General features: G+C 39.2%; 2 long non-coding RNA genes across 10 annotated transcripts; one reads left to right on the top strand and one right to left on the bottom strand.

The window, feature by feature from the left end:
- Positions 1 to 773: 773 nt before the first annotated feature.
- LOC127084997 (uncharacterized) lies at positions 774 to 15,578 on the bottom strand. Its single transcript, XR_007788877.1, has 2 exons — positions 15,429 to 15,578; positions 774 to 1,167 (listed from the first exon to the last, which is right to left on the bottom strand). It is a non-coding gene; the product is annotated as an uncharacterized LOC127084997 (long non-coding RNA).
- On the top strand, positions 12,865 to 15,878 carry LOC127084995 (uncharacterized). Of its 9 annotated transcripts, XR_007788869.1 has the most exons (8): positions 12,865 to 13,456; positions 13,534 to 13,650; positions 13,896 to 14,429; positions 14,574 to 14,676; positions 14,769 to 14,894; positions 14,970 to 15,158; positions 15,258 to 15,369; positions 15,464 to 15,878. It is a non-coding gene; the product is annotated as an uncharacterized LOC127084995 (long non-coding RNA). The 9 variants fall into 9 exon arrangements; XR_007788875.1 differs by having other exon boundaries at positions 13,896 to 14,047; positions 14,267 to 14,429; positions 14,970 to 15,878; XR_007788870.1 differs by having other exon boundaries at positions 13,896 to 14,047; positions 14,172 to 14,429; positions 14,970 to 15,878.
- Positions 15,879 to 17,539: the final 1,661 nt, after the last annotated feature.

The following is a 17,539-nucleotide window of genomic DNA, read 5'->3' as shown; positions in this document are numbered from 1 at the left end:
GCCAGAACAAAGTTCATTCGCCCCCCTGTTTTTTTATAGATATTGCAAGAGAGCATGATAGTTTGGACACATGGACTCTACCATTGGCATCATGGTACTTTAGTAACCTGTCTTCCCTTGAGTATTTGGCCATGGATGCTTAGGTAATGAACTGGTAATTTGTTGCAGGTATGCCTTCCATACAGTAGTTCACGAATATTGGTTTAATTGGTGTTTGTCTTCTCATTTTATGTATGCCTTAATTTACATGATCCTGGTTTTGCATCGTGATGTATTGTCTCATAGTACCTCACTTGTGCATACATGCTTCAGCGGAATTCTTGCTTGGTTTTCCTTATGAGCAATGATGGATTTCATGATTGAACCGGACCTGGATTAGTCCTGCATCAGGGCCTAGCATTGGTACAACATAGTGGTATTTGCATTCCTGCTGCCCTGTTTCTTACTGCTAATGAATGTGTATTTTGCTAGTTTAGCCATGGAAGTGACCTTGGTCCTCTTTTGCAGGTTGGTGTTATTTATGACAGCAATTGGTAAAGGGCACATCTTCTGTAACAAGCTTCTGGCTTAGTCTACAGCATGATCATCGTTTCATGGCATTTATTGCAACATTGGTTGAAGCTTAATGATCAGGTATTATTGGCCTGCCCCCTTGGTGTAAATTAGTATGTTTTCCCTGCGTTGTCACTGACTGCTATACATTGCTAGGTGATTGCTACCCATTGATGCCGTTTGGTTAGTTGTTGCAAGCTTGTGTTGATTTTGCAGCAAGCTATGGTAACATGGTCGACTCACGTATGCTGCTACACCCATTTGGTCATTGCATAGTTTGAGAGAAATGCATCTGCAAGCTCCGAGGCTCTCCTCCCAAATGCTACAGACCATTGAACTCCTAATGTGAGTATTGTGCTTGTGGACTATGATGCAGACATGCACCAATATTAGGATCTGTGCTTGTAGATCATGACCTTCTTCATTTTGTGGCTTGGACTTCAGGTTTGTAACGTTTTGCACCTATTTTGGCTTATTTATGCGTGCACAAATAACCGTTATTGCGGTCAACAACATCGTCTCGTGCTGCTTCAATCATGATGAGCCAAGCGTATTGGTTGTTTTCTTTGGCTCTACTCACTTCTTTGATATTTCAAACACGATACGGATACTGACCTGTAATTTCTTTTTGATGCACTTGTGATATGCAGGTTTTTTTCCCTGCGCTGTTCTGATGAAAACCAGGTGGTTCTGCATCAAATTCTTCCTGCATTGCTTGTTGGTTATTAGAGGTTGAAGGGTTGTTCAGGACGCTGCAGATCTCGCGCTTTGACGCCTACTGGCTGTATTCAATCTTATCTTGCTGCCTTTGTTTGTAACATGTAGGGACTTAGATTACGTTATCAAGTCATTTGGCCATGCCTAAACATGTCTGATTTGTATGCTGTAATGTTAGTTTGAAAAAAAAATGAAACAATGTAATTTTAATGTGTGAACATGTTTTCCCCACATACTGCACTTGCAGTTTCAATCACAAACCATAATAAGCCAAGGATCTTATGGAAGAATAACAACAGGATGTGGGGTTCTTGGATTTATATGGATTTGGGATTTTTGTGATTCAACCTTTTCTTAATCTTTCATGCGAGTGGACATTTGTACATAGCATTTGTGTCTTGAGCGAAAGGAACAATGCGTGGAATTTATGAATGAAAAGCCTTGGTTTCAAATGTATTGATGGATCTTAGTGTCTTGTGAGTCATGTGTGAGTGGAGGTATCTCTTAATTTGGGTAACACCACCATAATCTAAATGGACATTTTATGGACCAAATGCTTATGGTAATAACAATGGCAAGAAGTGGATTCGAATAATCTTGAATACCCTAAACCAAATGAAAACATGCAAAACATGGATTATGTGCCCCCCCCTTCGCTTAAAACAAATGGACTAGTTCAACATGTACTCGGAACCAATCGAAAGGACCTAATCGTATGGTGCACATGTGGTAGCATGAGGTTTATAAATATAAAAACAAGAGAATCCACAAACAAGCACTCTTGTACAATAGGTTGAGTGACATTTTCCCAAGTTACAACACTAAGTCACAATGTCATGAAGGAAGGAATTTATGGGCCTAAATAAAAAAATGTGGGATAGGCTTAACAAAATGAAATGATTAACTTGCTGAAACCAATTCGACTTTTTGAAGAACCAATTTGGATCCTAGAAAGAGCAAAATAAATTCTAAAATCAATTTATTTTTAAAGATCAAATCTAACCTCAAAATCAACTTGGACTTCAAAAGTTAACTTGAAGTTGAAATCAAAACGAAATTAGAATTAATCAGAACAATTATTATGACATGATGCAATGTATGTCATGCTATGCATATGATGCAAAAATAAAAATGAAATCAATTCTATGAAAGTTTAAATATGCCCGGACAAAATTGGGGTATGACAGTTGCCCCTATTTAATTAACTTGAACTAGAAGGTAAGAATGACAACAGTCTTCATACATTCGTGGTGGAAGGTAATTAAATACGAAAAGACTTAAATTTTGTCCTTTGGGATGCAATGGAGAGATGCAGATGAAAATGCAATGGATACCAAGGTAATAGGGGTAAAATGCCAAATCAATGTCAACCCTCGAGTCAACGTTCAAATCTTGCATAGGTCGTTTCTGATTAAAGACAAAAACTGAACATGTCTTCTGACACCAAAAGAATGACAGTAAAACCTGCTATCACCAAAAGGATGATAGTAATTCATCATGATTGTCAGGATCGTCATTACCAAAAAGGATGATGGAAAGATCTGAGCTTCAACAGTAGTTATCATCAAAAGGATGATGGTTACAATGGCTACAACAAAGACCGCCATCACCAAAAGGATGATGGTAAGATCAATAACAAGTCTCACTATCACCAAAAGGATGAAAGTTATACACAATCCAAAGATTTCCATCACCAAAAAGATGATGTCCGTCACCAAAAGGATGATGGTTATTCTGGTAAAGTTTCCCATTATCAAGAGTATAATATCAAGGCTATCACCCAAAGGATGATAGCTGACTCATCAACTTCAAAGATCACCGTCACCAAAAGGATGAAGGTAAGATCCGACAACAAAACTTGTTATCACCAAAAGGATGATAATAAGTCAAATAACTTCAATGATTACCATCACCAAAAGGATGAAGGTATAGTCACACAACAAACTTGTTATCACCAAAAGGATGATAATAAGTCACACAACTCAAAGGATCCCCATCACCAAAAGGATGAAGGTAAGATCAACACAAAACCTTGTTATCACCAAAAGGATGATAATAAGTCAACAATCAATTGATCACCATCACCAAAAGGATGAAGGTAAGATCAAGACAAAAACTTGTTATCACCAAAAGGATGATAATAAGCACACACGCAATTGATCACCATCACCAAAAGGATGAAGGTATAATTAAAAGACAAAACTTGTTATCGCCAAAAGGACGATAATAAGTCGACATAGACTCAAATGATCACCATCACCAAAAGGATGAATGTAAGATCAAGACAAACACTTATTATCACCAAAAGGATGATAATAAGCCAGCAATCACCATCACCAAAAGGATGAAGGTATTGTCAAACGACAAAACTTATTACCACCAAAAGGATGATAATAAGTACACAACGCAATTGATCACCATCACCAAAAGGATGAAGGTAAGATCAAGACAAAAACTTGTTATCACCAAAAGGATGATAATAAGTCAACAATCACCATCACCAAAAGGATGAAGGTATTGTCAAACGACCAAACTTGTTACCACCAAAAGGATGATAATAAGCACACACGCAATTGATCACCATCACCAAAAGGATGAAGGTAAGATCAAGACAAAAACTTGTTACCACCAAAAGGATGATAATAAGTCAATAACCTTAAATATCACTGACACCAAAAGGATGACAGTAAGATCAAACAAACCGAACTTGTTATCACCAAAAGGATGATAATAAGGACAGAACTTCAAAACTTGTTATCACCAAAAGGATGATAATAAGCTGAAACAGACTCAATGATCGCCATCACCAAAAGGATGAGGGTAAGATCAAAACAGAACTCGTTATCACCAAAAGGATGATAATGAGCCCATAACTCAAATGGTCACCATCACCAAAAGGATGAAGGTAAGACCAATCAACAGAACTTGTTATCACCAAAAGGATGATAATAAGTCAATAGTCACCATCACCAAAAGGATGAAGGTATTACAAACAACAGAACTCGTTATCACCAAAAGGATGATAATGAATCAACAATCACCATCGCCAAAAGGATGACAGTGAGATCATAACTTCAAAAACTTGTTACCACCAAAAGGATGATAATAAGTTATATTAACTTCAAATATTGCTGACACCAAAAGGATGACAGTGTGGTTTGGACTTTCCAAATGTCAACATCACCAAAAGGATGATAGCTTAACCCAAACTCCATAGTCTCTATCACCAAAAGGATGATATTCTGATTGAACTGGACGTCATCACCAAAAGGATGATGATTGAACCAAAATGACAAGGATTGCTTATCACCACAAGGATTGCCGACACCAAAAGGATGACGGTAGGCTATAATAATTGCAGAGGTCACCATTCACCAAAAGGATGAAGGTTGAACCAAAACTTCAAGGATCTTCGACACCAAAAGGATGACAGTAAGATCGCAAATGTCAAGGATTTACCATTACCAAAAGGATAACGGCTACCATAAACAGGGTAATGGTTAATATTATTCCTCAATGGACTTTCACCAAAAGGATGATAGTGAGAAAAATGTTGGAAAAACAAGGCTACTGTCAAAGTTCAGTAAACCTGATTTGCTGGGTAGTATTGGAACATTATTGGTTAAGACTTGCTCAAGGTCTCCATCAACAAAAGGTTGCAGAATAATATTCTTTGGGGAGGTGTAGTTTCTGTCAACAAAAGGTTACAGGAAACGACTCATTGAGGGACGCTCAACGCGAAACAAAGTAGGTGTTTGGAGAAACATTGTTTTGACTTAGCCGAGGATAACATCTTGTCAACAAAAGGTTGAAGGATGTAGCAAAATGGGGAACGCCCAATGGTAGGAACTTACTCAGAGAAAGTGACAATGACTCGACTGAGGGTTGGCCTGGATGCCTACAACTAAACCTTAGATTTTGATTCGTGTTATGTACATGAATGATATGTATGTATTATGTATGAGGTAATGCATGTGATGCATGTGATGCATGTTTGAATGCAAAGAATGATTGGTTTGTTTGAGATTGGCCTCCCTTTTTAAAGGCAGTGTATCTTCTGGAAACCAGTGCTGGTTGTATTTGTTTTTGTGTGGGTGCCAGCATATGGGCTTTGGCTTTTTTTTTGGTAATTGTCAATGTGGATAGGACTGTTGATTGGTGGGGGATCTGACTTCCCGACACTCGGTAGTTGATGATGTGATGAACACACAACAGATGTGGATACTCCTGGTGCCCTAAGCTTGATCTCTTATTGATATGCTGTGTATTTGTCTTTGAGAAGATCTCGATTTCTTCTTCTGAGATGTCTGGCCAGCCTGTAACTGAGCATAGCGACGTGATCAACACATGATGATTGTGCTTTTGACGTGCCCTAAGGATTCATGTCAAGGTATGATGTCGTATTGGTATGAACTTTTGACATCTTGGTTGTGAATTCAAGCAGTTACTAATGTCTAATGCAATCTGCTTAACTGACTTGAAGATATGAAGGGAATTTTGCCCCTTGCAACTTGTCTTGCCCCTGACTGTAGGGTGTTCAAAGGAATCCTCCTTGAAAGGAAACCTTTAGGAGTGATTATCCCATGACATGGTCTGAGTTTGTCTTTCCCAGCTCCTGAATCTTGCAATGGTTTGCCCCTGATTAGCCTTTGGGGCCTTGCCTCAGACGTACTGAGTATTGAAGTGTCTTTTCTCCCTGATCAACCGATGCTTGGAGATTTGTCTTACACTGACTAATTCTTAGGTCAATATGATCAGAAGATGCCATGCCCCTGATTCATATGATGGTCTTGATTCGTGTCAGCACCAACGATCAAGTACCTCTTGGATTGCCCCTTGTTGGAATGTTCTTGATGTCAAGTACTGACCGACAATTAAGAATTGTTATTCAAGAAATGGTGATTTTAATGCAATAGTTATGCAAGTTTTGAAAAATAATCATTCATTTTGGAAGTGTTGTGGTAGTGTATGACGAGTGGATCATGTGTCCAAACGTGGTGTTGATTTAGCTAGCGTGTAAGTGATATAGTGAGAATGAAAATTAGCAAATATTTGGGAGTCAGTTTACTCAACCTTGCTATAGTATGCTTTTAGAATAAACCTTACTTCAATTAGGTCTTTTGAAGGTTGTAACGTGGCTTGGTTCATGGTTATTGAAACAAAAAGATATAAGGCTCAAAGTTTATTTTAACCCACCCCTTCTTCATGATGATCTCCAATCCTATGTTCAGTTAATTCACACACATTCGTCTTTTGCAGGTGTAAGGATAAAGATGGTGATTCAAGGTCTCTTGGAATGGCAGCCACCTCATTTCGTTTTTTGGATGTCGGTGACCCTTTGATTTTGGTATGGTGGTCACTGAATCTTGTTTTGTTTTTGTCGGAGACTTTCATTGTCTCTATTGATTCTTGTCTTGATCCCTAACTTTTGCATGGACTGCTTTGTTTGAAGCTTTTAATCCATCGGGATTGCCCCTGTTTTTGCCTAAGTCTCCTTTCAAGGTGTTGGACTTAGCGGGCTCTTTCTTTGACTTTTTTTGGAAATTGTGACTGCCAAGTCATTGGTCATTTGAAGAACAACCGACATAAAATTTGGATTTGTATGGTTCCTTCGACACTTCAGGATGTGTGTGAAGAATGTCATATGGTTGATCCTCGTATGGGATATTTCATCTTGTAATTTGAATGTGTAGTCAAATCAACTGAACACTACCCTGCCCCTGGTTAAGCGTAAGGGTTTGTAGATCCGAAAGAAACTCCTACTTCTAGGCTCGAAGTGGTTGACTAGGGATTAACTCCTTATCTCTCCAGTGTTTGGGGATTTGAAACAATGCCTGTACATCATCAGCAAGGTTTTATCCGAAAGCATATGATCAACAATTATGAGTATTTTGTTTTCGTCATCCTCCTTCCAACATTTACTAACAATAGTGTGATAAAGGAGGTGAAGAAGTATGTGTTTGTGATTTGCAAATGTGATAGATGAGTGAATATGAAAGATTGACTCAAAGCATGCATAATCATCCCATTAATAAGACCAAATACAAATAACAATGTTTAAAGCATACAGTACTTAGACAAACAAGATGAAATTACAAGAATGCAAAATGGTAAAAATGGCATAATGATTGCCTTCATTTGAAGCAAAAGGACTTCATCTCTTGATTCTTCATTGGGATTGCTCTGCTTGTTCAGGCCGGTGGGAAGCTTTACCTTCGAGCTTCACTCGACTCTGCATGCGCTGGCATGGGATTTGTTGCAACATTTGGCCTGACTGGCGTGAAAGTAACTGCCTTACTATCAATCAGGTCCTGGACCTTGTGCTTGAAAGCCTTGCAGTTCTCTATTGTGTGCCCTGGAGCACCCATGTGATACTCGCAGTGAGCATTGGCGTCGTAGCCTGGAGGATATGGTGGAGTTGCAAGTGTTATCTCCTTTAGAACAACCGATCCATCCTTTAATAGGTAGGGAAGGATCTTGCTGTATGACACTGGCAAAGGATCGAAATGTCTTTCTAGCCTCCTTGCCCTCTGTTGGTTAGGTTGACGTTGTGGAGCACGTTGCTGTTGATTCTGATGTGGCTGCTGGTAAGCTGGCTGTTGATATGGCTGTTGATATTGTTGTTGATATGGTTGCTAATGTGGTGGCTGATATGGCATTGGGATGACAGCAGCAACCTGAGGGTAATGCGTATGAGCATGCGGAGGTGCCCTATATCCCCCTCCTCTCATTATGGCATTGGTCTGCCCTTCTGGCTTCTTTGGGAGATTAGGATAAGGTTTCTTCATCCCACTTGAAGAATTAGCAGCACAAGGTAGCTTCCCCTTCTTGATTTGGCTCTCGATTCGTTCTCCCACGGAGACAACCTCAGCAAAAGTTGGGAAACTGGATCCTACCATTTTCTCCATGTATTGGGTATACAGAGTTCCCATAAACATGTCAATTAGCTCTTTGTCAAGAAGAGGAGGTTGAACACGAGCTGCTAGCTCTCTCCAACACTGTGCGTATTCCTTGAATGACTCGTTGTTGCGTTGAGTCATGTCTTGCAGCTGTGTGCGGTTGGGTGCTAGATCAGTGTTGTACTGATAATGCCTGAGGAAAGCTTCAACAAGGTCTCTCCATGACTGGACCTGACCTCTCTCCAGTTGCATGTACCACTCCAAGGATGCCCCACTGAGGCTATCTTGGAAGTAATGAGTCAGGAGTTGATCATTACTGATGTGGGCAGCCATCTTGCGGCAATAAGCTCTGAGGTGAGTTCTCGGGCAGCTGATCCCTTTGTACTTGTCAAAGTCCGGGACTTTGAACTTTTGCGGAATCACCAATCCTGGCACCAGGCACATATCGACAGCGTCCAAACCGGGAGTAGTGTGAACCTCCAAGGACTTAAACTTTTCCTCCAAAGCATGGAGTCTATCAACAGCTGGGTTTGGGAGACCTCCAACAGCAGGTTTGGCGGGTTGTGGCATGAAGAAAGCGTCATATGGATCTTCATCACCCATCATGGATCCATGGCGAGCAGACGTAGCAGAATGCTCGTGGGGGTTCATGTTGACCATGGGAACATGAATAGGAATGGGTCCTTCTTTAGGATGGGCAGGATTACCATCAAGGTCAATCACTCCTGGGATGTTAAGGGATGGCGATCCAAACTGAGCAGCAACTTTCCTGGCTTCGGCGCTGGTCTCAGCCTCCTTCTCCTTCTGGGCTAAGAGTAACATGGTTTCCAGCAAGCGATCCATCTTTGCCTGCATGGAGTCAATGTCTGTTCTCATCGAAACCTGGTTTGCTTCCAGTTGTTCAAGTGTCATCTTGTAATTCCGGCGTGTCTCATACCGGTGTCGAGTAGTCAGCGTTACTGGACAAAGGGTAGAATATGGTGTAAGTTTTTGTTTTTGGAAGATGATATGCAATGCATGTTGATGATATGCAAATGCATGAAACTTCGCCATGTTTTTCACAAAGGAATACAGATACTCAAGATCATTCATACGTCAGGTACATCAGGATAACAGGAAGAAGCAAAGGTTTCTCTGATTACAAGAAAATCCCAAAAGGTAGGTTCTAAAGTTATGTTTTCGAGGAAGGAACTTAGACTCACGGATCAAGTTCAAAACTTCCTCGCAATGGTGGGCTAGCCACATCGTGATGGGAATTCTGAAATGATCTAATCTAAGTGGGATTCTCGTATTGCACGAACAGGGTGTAGACCCTTCGGTTCAATACTACATAATCACCAATCATGAAAACAAAACTTGGGTTTAAGGCGAGGTCCCTAGAGTCACGGATCGTGTTTAGAACCTCCCCCACAATGATGGGCTAGCCATATTGTGATGGAAATTCCAAACAGATCTACTCCAGGTGGAGTCTTCGTATTGTCCCAATGAGGTGTACACCCCCCGGTTCAATACTACACAACTCCGGGTTCTAAGTTTTTCTCGAAGCTCGGGTATGGAGCTTATCTCACAACATATACCAAGTCCCATATCAAAGTATCAAGACATATAATACAAATAATCATAATAAGAAATAGATAGATAAACATGGAAAGAAAGAATATATTTCAACAGTCATAGCAAAATCAGGCTAAGTTAGGCTAGACTCTCTCTTGCTTGGAGCAGGGTCCCCAGCAGAGTCGCCAGTCTGTCGCACCTCAAAATGATGATAATGCGATCCCTCGCGATAGGACGCGGAAAAATGTTGTCCGAAACAGAGTCGCCACCGAACTTTATTTATTCCAATGAAGGAATAGGAAAATATCGAGAAACCTTTGAAAAAAGAATAATGGTCGTCGCAACCATATTCGAGTTCGGGAGTCGATTACGCAAGGGGAAGGTATTAGCACCCCTTACGTCCGTTGTACTCAACAGGAACCTTTTAGTCTGATTTTGCTATTTGACTGTTAATTGACTGTTATTTGCTTGCTTCGAGTGATTAGGATTGTTGATAGATATGGATGAAGACCTCATGAGGGGAAAATGGGAGGTTTTTTATTAGTGTGCTCGCGAAGATACAACAATCTCCTGCCTACGTATCCTTATGGTGCAATAAGGAAATCAGAGCATTCGTAGTTCGGGCTACTACGAATATTTTGGTGTGTTTTGTTTTGATGAACGACTGTGTAGGTCGGCGTTCTAACGGCTAAACGCTGGCTTGTCTACTCTCGGGGGAGGCTCTAGCACTGGTTTGTTGTGCGCATTAGAAAGGATTGACAGTGTTCTTTTTGAAAGGGTTTTGGTCACGCGGGGGTGACAGGTTGAATTGATGTGTTTGGGTGTGTTGGTTTCGATCGCTCGGGGGCGAGAAATTAGATTTGATTTGTTTGAGATGTTTTTGGAGAACGACGAAAGGTTGAGCAATGTGGTGTACACCAATCGTCCAATTCTTTCGAGGAATAATAAGGCGAACGCCTTTTATTCCCTTTTCGTTCGAATTTTTATTGAAAGTTTGTTTGAGGATGTTGAATACGCACGGTAGTGAGGCGTACGCCCCCTACTTGCTTATTCACAGAATAGTGAGGCGTACTCCACCTATTCCTTTATCCAAGTTTAATTAACGTGTTTTAGTCGGAAGTCGATAATTTGTGCAATATGGCGTACGCCAATTATTCAAATAATCGAGAGATGGTGAGACGTACGCCTCCCATCTCTTATCATCCGAGGTTTAAATTGTAAAAGATATGTTTAGATGTTTGTATTTGATTTGCGTAGATAGTTTGTATTTTGAATTGGTAGTTTTGGAAGGGTCGATGATTTGAGCAATGTGGCGTACGCCAATTATTCAAATAATCAAGGAATGGTGAGGCGTACGCCTCCCATTCTCTATTGAAGTTTAAGTTGTTTATTTCGCGAAATTGGATTTTGATATAAAATGTGATTTGAAATTGTATGATAGCGGTTTAAATTGATGACGAAGATTCGAGCAATGTGGCGTACGCCAATTATTCGAATAATCGAAAGATAATGAGGCGTACGCCTTCTATCCTTAATTATAGGAAATTTAGAATTAAATGATTGTAGAATTTGTAGTTGATTTATAAAAATGATTTGAATGTGTATGATGGTTTGAAGTTTAAAAATGATTTGAAAATGTATGATTATTACTTAATCGGGTGACAAAAACTCGTGCAATATGGCGTACGCCAATTATTCGAGTAATTGAGAAATAGCGAAGCGTACGCTTCCTATCTCCTTTTCATCCCAAGTTTATATTTAAGAGAAAATTCCTTTTTTAGAAGTTGAATGGTTTGAAAATTGCTTTGAATTTGTATTATAAATGAAATGAATTTATTTTTAGTGTATTATTTCATCTACTCGATTAATCAATAACCAAGTAGGTTTCATTGTAAGGAAGCCCAAGAGTAAGCTATGTGAGGTTGATGGCGATGCGAAGAGCAATCGACTTACAAGGGTGTTTTAAAAATGGGCTCGATATTTGGATCGAGAATTGTGATTTGTGCTTTTTGAAATTGGTTTGAATGTGAGTGAAATTATTTACATGTATATGTATTCACAAATTGGCAAGGGAAGTTATGCTAGGATCATATTCACACATATTCAGCTTATCGGCTAATAGGGGTTTCCGAAGAGAATAAATAATAATAACTAAATCATGAAATAAAATAAAAACTAGTAATAATAGAAGAGAGAAAAAAAAAGAAAGATAAAAGACAACCATGGGCCTGATGGCCCGCTTGGACAGAAAACTTTACTTTATACCCCTACATTTATTCCATGTACCCCTACATTTTATAAAAAGTACCAATTTTACCCCTACATTTTATAAAAAGTACCAATTTTATCCATATATATTTTTAACTAATTTATTATTTTATTTTTAAATATTTTTTAAAATTTATTTTGCGTACCGGAAGAGTTTCCAAAAGAGTTCCGGTAGTATTTTTTAACTTTTCTTGTGTGTACCGGAAGACTTTGCAAAAGAGTTCCGGTACACAAAAATTGACTACCGGAACTCTTTTGTAAAGTCTTCCGGTATACAAAAAAAAATTAAAAAAAATGCTTGAAAAATGAGTACCGGAACTCTTTTGCAAAGTCTTCCTGTACACAAAAATTGACTACCGGAACTCTTTTCGAAAGTCTTCCGGTACACAAAAAAATATTAAATAAATATTTGAAAAATGACTACCGGAACTCTTTTGGAAAGTCTTCCGGTACACAAAAATTGACTTCCGAAACTCTTTTGCAAAGTCCTCCGGTACACAAAAAAATATTTTAAAAAATACTTGAAAAATGACTACCGAAACTCTTTTCCAAAGTCTTCCGGTACACAAAAATTGACTACCGGAACTCTTTTGCAAAGTCTTCCGGTATAAAAAAAAATATTGAAAAAATGCTTGAAAAATGACTACCGGAACTCTTTTGCAAAGTCTTCCGGTACACAAAAATTTTTTATTTTAAAAAATTAAAAATAAAATAATAAATTAGTTTAAAATATATAAAGGATAAAATTGGTATTTTTATGAAATGTAGGGGTGTAGGGATAAATGTAGGGGTATGAGGTAAAATTTTCGCTTGGACAAGGGGCAATGATTTTTAGTAATGGAGCGATATGCTGGAAGTTGGACCGAATTAAGCCCTAAAAGAGTGGCCCAAAACCCTGAATGAATCTCCAATTGCTGAAGGACTCGGAATCCCTCAAGCCTCCGCCTCTTTGCCGTCATTCACTTCTTTTCTCCTCCGTCCCTGAACCTACTAACCTTTATTATTTCAAGCTTTCGGTCTCCCTGTTCCAACTGCAAGGTCATCAAAACCAATCCATTCACTTTTCGCATGATGACCAACTCCGGCACTTCTTCGATCCGGATTCTCCTCGAACCACTTCGACATTTTGTCAACTTATCCGATTCAAGCTCTCTTCGTCGCTCATCCATGGAGAATCCCTCCATTCCGGATTCGTCCCATGGTTTTCTTCCCTAATCGAAATCTGGGTAACATGCAAATATCCCTTTCCTAAATTCGAAACTAACCTAAACAGAAAATCCGACAACCTCAACCAAACATTCAAACAACAAGGTTCGGTCTCAGGGGTAAAAACCACAAGTGATGAAAACGCACGAACGGTAGCGATCGAATCATGAAGTCAAAGATAATCAAAACGTTTACGCCATCAACCAAACTTAACGACGGTAGCAATGCAACATCAAAAATAAATACATCAAGATAGAACGGTAAAACTTTCCCTAGTGTTTCTTTAAATCAAATGTTTCAGTATTTGGTTTTAAGCCACAGTGACTGTCTTATGCAGATTTTAACAGAAAATCAAAAGCGTCATGGTGTGAATATCAGACGTATAAGGAAGAAGCACCAACCGCAGGGAGGTCGCTTCAAGCCTCGTTCTTTAGTTCTTCGGTTTTGGTTTCAGGTTCTGCTCTTCTTGTCCTCGTCTTTCCGTGATATGCTTCTACAAAAATCGGGTTCCTTCTTTCTTTTGATTGCTGCTTCACGTTTCCTCCTTCTTCTCTCAGTTCTTCTTGTCTGAGTATCACTGCTCTGTTGTTGTTAAAGGTGTAGTGGTTTTTAGCTCAAACTTGTTGAGATTCAATGTGAAATCTCAACAAGCTCAGAAATTTTAGAGCTCTAATAAGTGTTTTGGACTTTTTTCTGCAGAGTAATGGTGCCAAAAATTTTCTCCCCTTCTCACAACAGATGCAGTTCTCCTATAGAGAGGTAGTACGAGGTCTGTGAGCTGGCGAATCCAGTGAATCATTCGGTTAGGAAAATGGATTCTTCTTAGATTTGCTGTGGTCCCTCATGGACAGGTGGTACAAACATTTTGTTTTTTAGTGAAAATTGTAGCTATTGTTCTAACCTTCATTTCATTCTTACCACCGTAATTCTTGGTTTTGCTCATGGTAAGAAAAACGTCTCCCTTTTTACTGTCAGGTAATATTCTTTGTCCAATCGTGTACTGCTGAATGGATCAACACCTACAATTTTTTGCAATTCATTTGCTCATAGTATGGTGTGCTTGCTGCCAGGACAAAGTTCATTCGCCCCCCTGTTTTTTTATAGATATTGCAAGAGAGCATGATAGTTTGGACACATGGACTCTACCATTGGCATCATGGTACTTTAGTAACCTGTCTTCCCTTGAGTATTTGGCCATGGATGCTTAGGTAATGAACTGGTAATTTGTTGCAGGTATGCCTTCCATACAGTAGTTCACGAATATTGGTTTAATTGGTGTTTGTCTTCTCATTTTATGTATGCCTTAATTTACATGATCCTGGTTTTGCATCGTGATGTATTGTCTCATAGTACCTCACTTGTGCATACATGCTTCAGCGGAATTCTTGCTTGGTTTTCCTTATGAGCAATGATGGATTTCATGATTGAACCGGACCTGGATTAGTCCTGCATCAGGGCCTAGCATTGGTACAACATAGTGGTATTTGCATTCCTGCTGCCCTGTTTCTTACCGCTAATGAATGTGTATTTTGCTAGTTTAGCCATGGAAGTGACCTTGGTCCTCTTTTGCAGGTTGGTGTTATTTATGACAGCAATTGGTAAAGGGCACATCTTCTGTAACAAGCTTCTGGCTTAGTCTACAGCATGATCATCGTTTCATGGCATTTATTGCAACATTGGTTGAAGCTTAATGATCAGGTATTATTGGCCTGCCCCCTTGGTGTAAATTAGTATGTTTTCCCTGCGTTGTCACTGACTGCTATACATTGCTAGGTGATTGCTACCCATTGATGCCGTTTGGTTAGTTGTTGCAAGCTTGTGTTGATTTTGCAGCAAGCTATGGTAACATGGTCGACTCACGTATGCTGCTACACCCATTTGGTCATTGCATAGTTTGAGAGAAATGCATCTGCAAGCTCCGAGGCTCTCCTCCCAAATGCTACAGACCATTGAACTCCTAATGTGAGTATTGTGCTTGTGGACTATGATGCAGACATGCACCAATATTAGGATCTGTGCTTGTAGATCATGACCTTCTTCATTCTGTGGCTTGGACTTCAGGTTTGTAACGTTTTGCACCTATTTTGGCTTATTTATGCGTGCACAAATAACCGTTATTGCGGTCAACAACATCGTCTCGTGCTGCTTCAATCATGATGAGCCAAGCGTATTGGTTGTTTTCTTTGGCTCTACTCACTACTTTGATATTTCAAACACGCTACGGATACTGACCTGTAATTGCTTTTTGATGCACTTGTGATATGCAGGTTTTTTTCCCTGCGCTGTTCTGATGAAAACTAGGTGGTTCTGCATCAAATTCTTCCTGCATTGCTTGTTGGTTATTAGAGGTTGAAGGCTTGTTCAGGACGCTGCAGATCTCGCGCTTTGACGCCTACTGGCTGTATTCAATCTTATCTTGCTGCCTTTGTTTGTAACATGTAGGGACTTAGATTACGTTATCAAGTCATTTGGCCATGCCTAAACATGTCTGATTTGTATGCTGTAATGTTAGTTTGAAAAAAAAAATGAAACAATGTAATTTTAATGTGTGAACATGTTTTCCCCACATACTGCACTTGCAGTTTCAATCACAAACCATAATAAGCCAAGGATCTTATGGAAGAATAACAACAGGATGTGGGGTTCTTGGATTTATATGGATTTGGGATTTTTGTGATTCAACCTTTTCTTAATCTTTCATGCGAGTGGACATTTGTACATAGCATTTGTGTCTTGAGTGAAAGGAACAATGCGTGGAATTTATGAATGAAAAGCCTTGGTTTCAAATGTATTGATGGATCTTAGTCTCTTGTGAGTCATGTGTGAGTGGAGGTATCTCTTAATTTGGGTAACACCACCATAATCTAAATGGACATTTTATGGACCAAATGCTTATGGTAATAACAATGGCAAGAAGTGGATTCGAATAATCTTGAATACCCTAAACCAAATGAAAACATGCAAAACATGGATTATGTGCCCCCACTTCGCTTAAAACAAATGGACTAGTTCAACATGTACTCGGAACCAATCGAAAGGACCTAATCGAATGGTGCACATGTGGTAGCATGAGGTTTATAAATATAAAAACAAGAGAATCCACAAACAAGGACTCTTGTACAATAGGTTGAGTGACATTTTCCCAAGTTACAACACTAAGTCACAATGTCATGAAGGAAGGAATTTATGGGCCTAAATAAAAAAATGTGGGATAGGCTTAACAAAATGAAATGATTAACTTGCTGAAACCAATTCGACTTTTTGAAGAACCAATTTGGATCCTAGAAAGAGCAAAATAATTTCTAAAATCAATTTATTTTTAAAGATCAAATCTAACCTCAAAATCAACTTGGACTTCAAAAGTTAACTTGAAGTTGAAATCAAAACGAAATTAGAATTAATCAGAACAATTATTATGACATGATGCAATGTATGTCATGCTATGCATATGATGCAAAAATAAAAATGAAATCAATTCTATGAAAGTTTAAATATGCCCAGACAAAATTGGGGTATGACACACACCCCATCGAGTTCTCAGTCACTGACAGGTACATTATCAGAGGCCTCCCAGGAACTGGAGGTATGAGGATTGTGTTAGACGGTGTGGCTAGTGATCGAGAGGGGGGGTGAATAGATCACCTCTTAGAATTTTAACGAATTTAAGTTTTATCAGAGTTTTTAAAATTGGCGGAAAAAATCAGTCCCGAATCGACTTCCGTCTATTCTGAACCGCTACTAGAAAACCAGACACACGAGCTTAATGCTGGATTTGAATAAGAATGACAGAAATAATCACACCAGAATTTTAGCTAATTGAATGCACTTTTCATTAAAGTCTATTTCCAATGAATAAAATCTAGCTAACCGTTTTGTCAAACAGTTGGTGTGTGTGTGATCAATGATAGACAACAATGAAATTTGCTTAAAAGTTTTCTTGCCACTGCTGTCTTGCAAAAGGAACAATCACAACACACTAACTGGAATTGCTAAAACAGTTTTAAAACGTAAAGAGGAATAAGGTAAGAATACAATACGCAGAGATTTGGTAAGGAAGTTCCCCACGTCGTCCTCGCGTGTGGGTACGTCTCCCTCTCAATTTCAAATGAAATTGAGAACTTTGATTATCAATTATTGCCGAATCCGTTGATACAAGGTTATGATACAAAGACAGAATTCTAAACTCTAAGAACCTCTTCTTGTATGAACCTTCACTTGATCTGAGCACGATCAAGATTTTCCTGCACGAAATTGCAAACAATTCACCGGTTCCACGACCTGCTTGCGAAATCCCCCGATTTCCAAACGCAACGCTGCGGCTGAATATGTTCTGCAAACGTGAC

This window comes from Lathyrus oleraceus, chromosome 5, assembly GCF_024323335.1.
Source record: "Lathyrus oleraceus cultivar Zhongwan6 chromosome 5, CAAS_Psat_ZW6_1.0, whole genome shotgun sequence".
NCBI lineage: Eukaryota > Viridiplantae > Streptophyta > Magnoliopsida > Fabales > Fabaceae > Lathyrus > Lathyrus oleraceus.
Note: the sequence above shows the minus strand (reverse complement) of the source record. Positions and strands in the feature narration are given on the sequence as shown.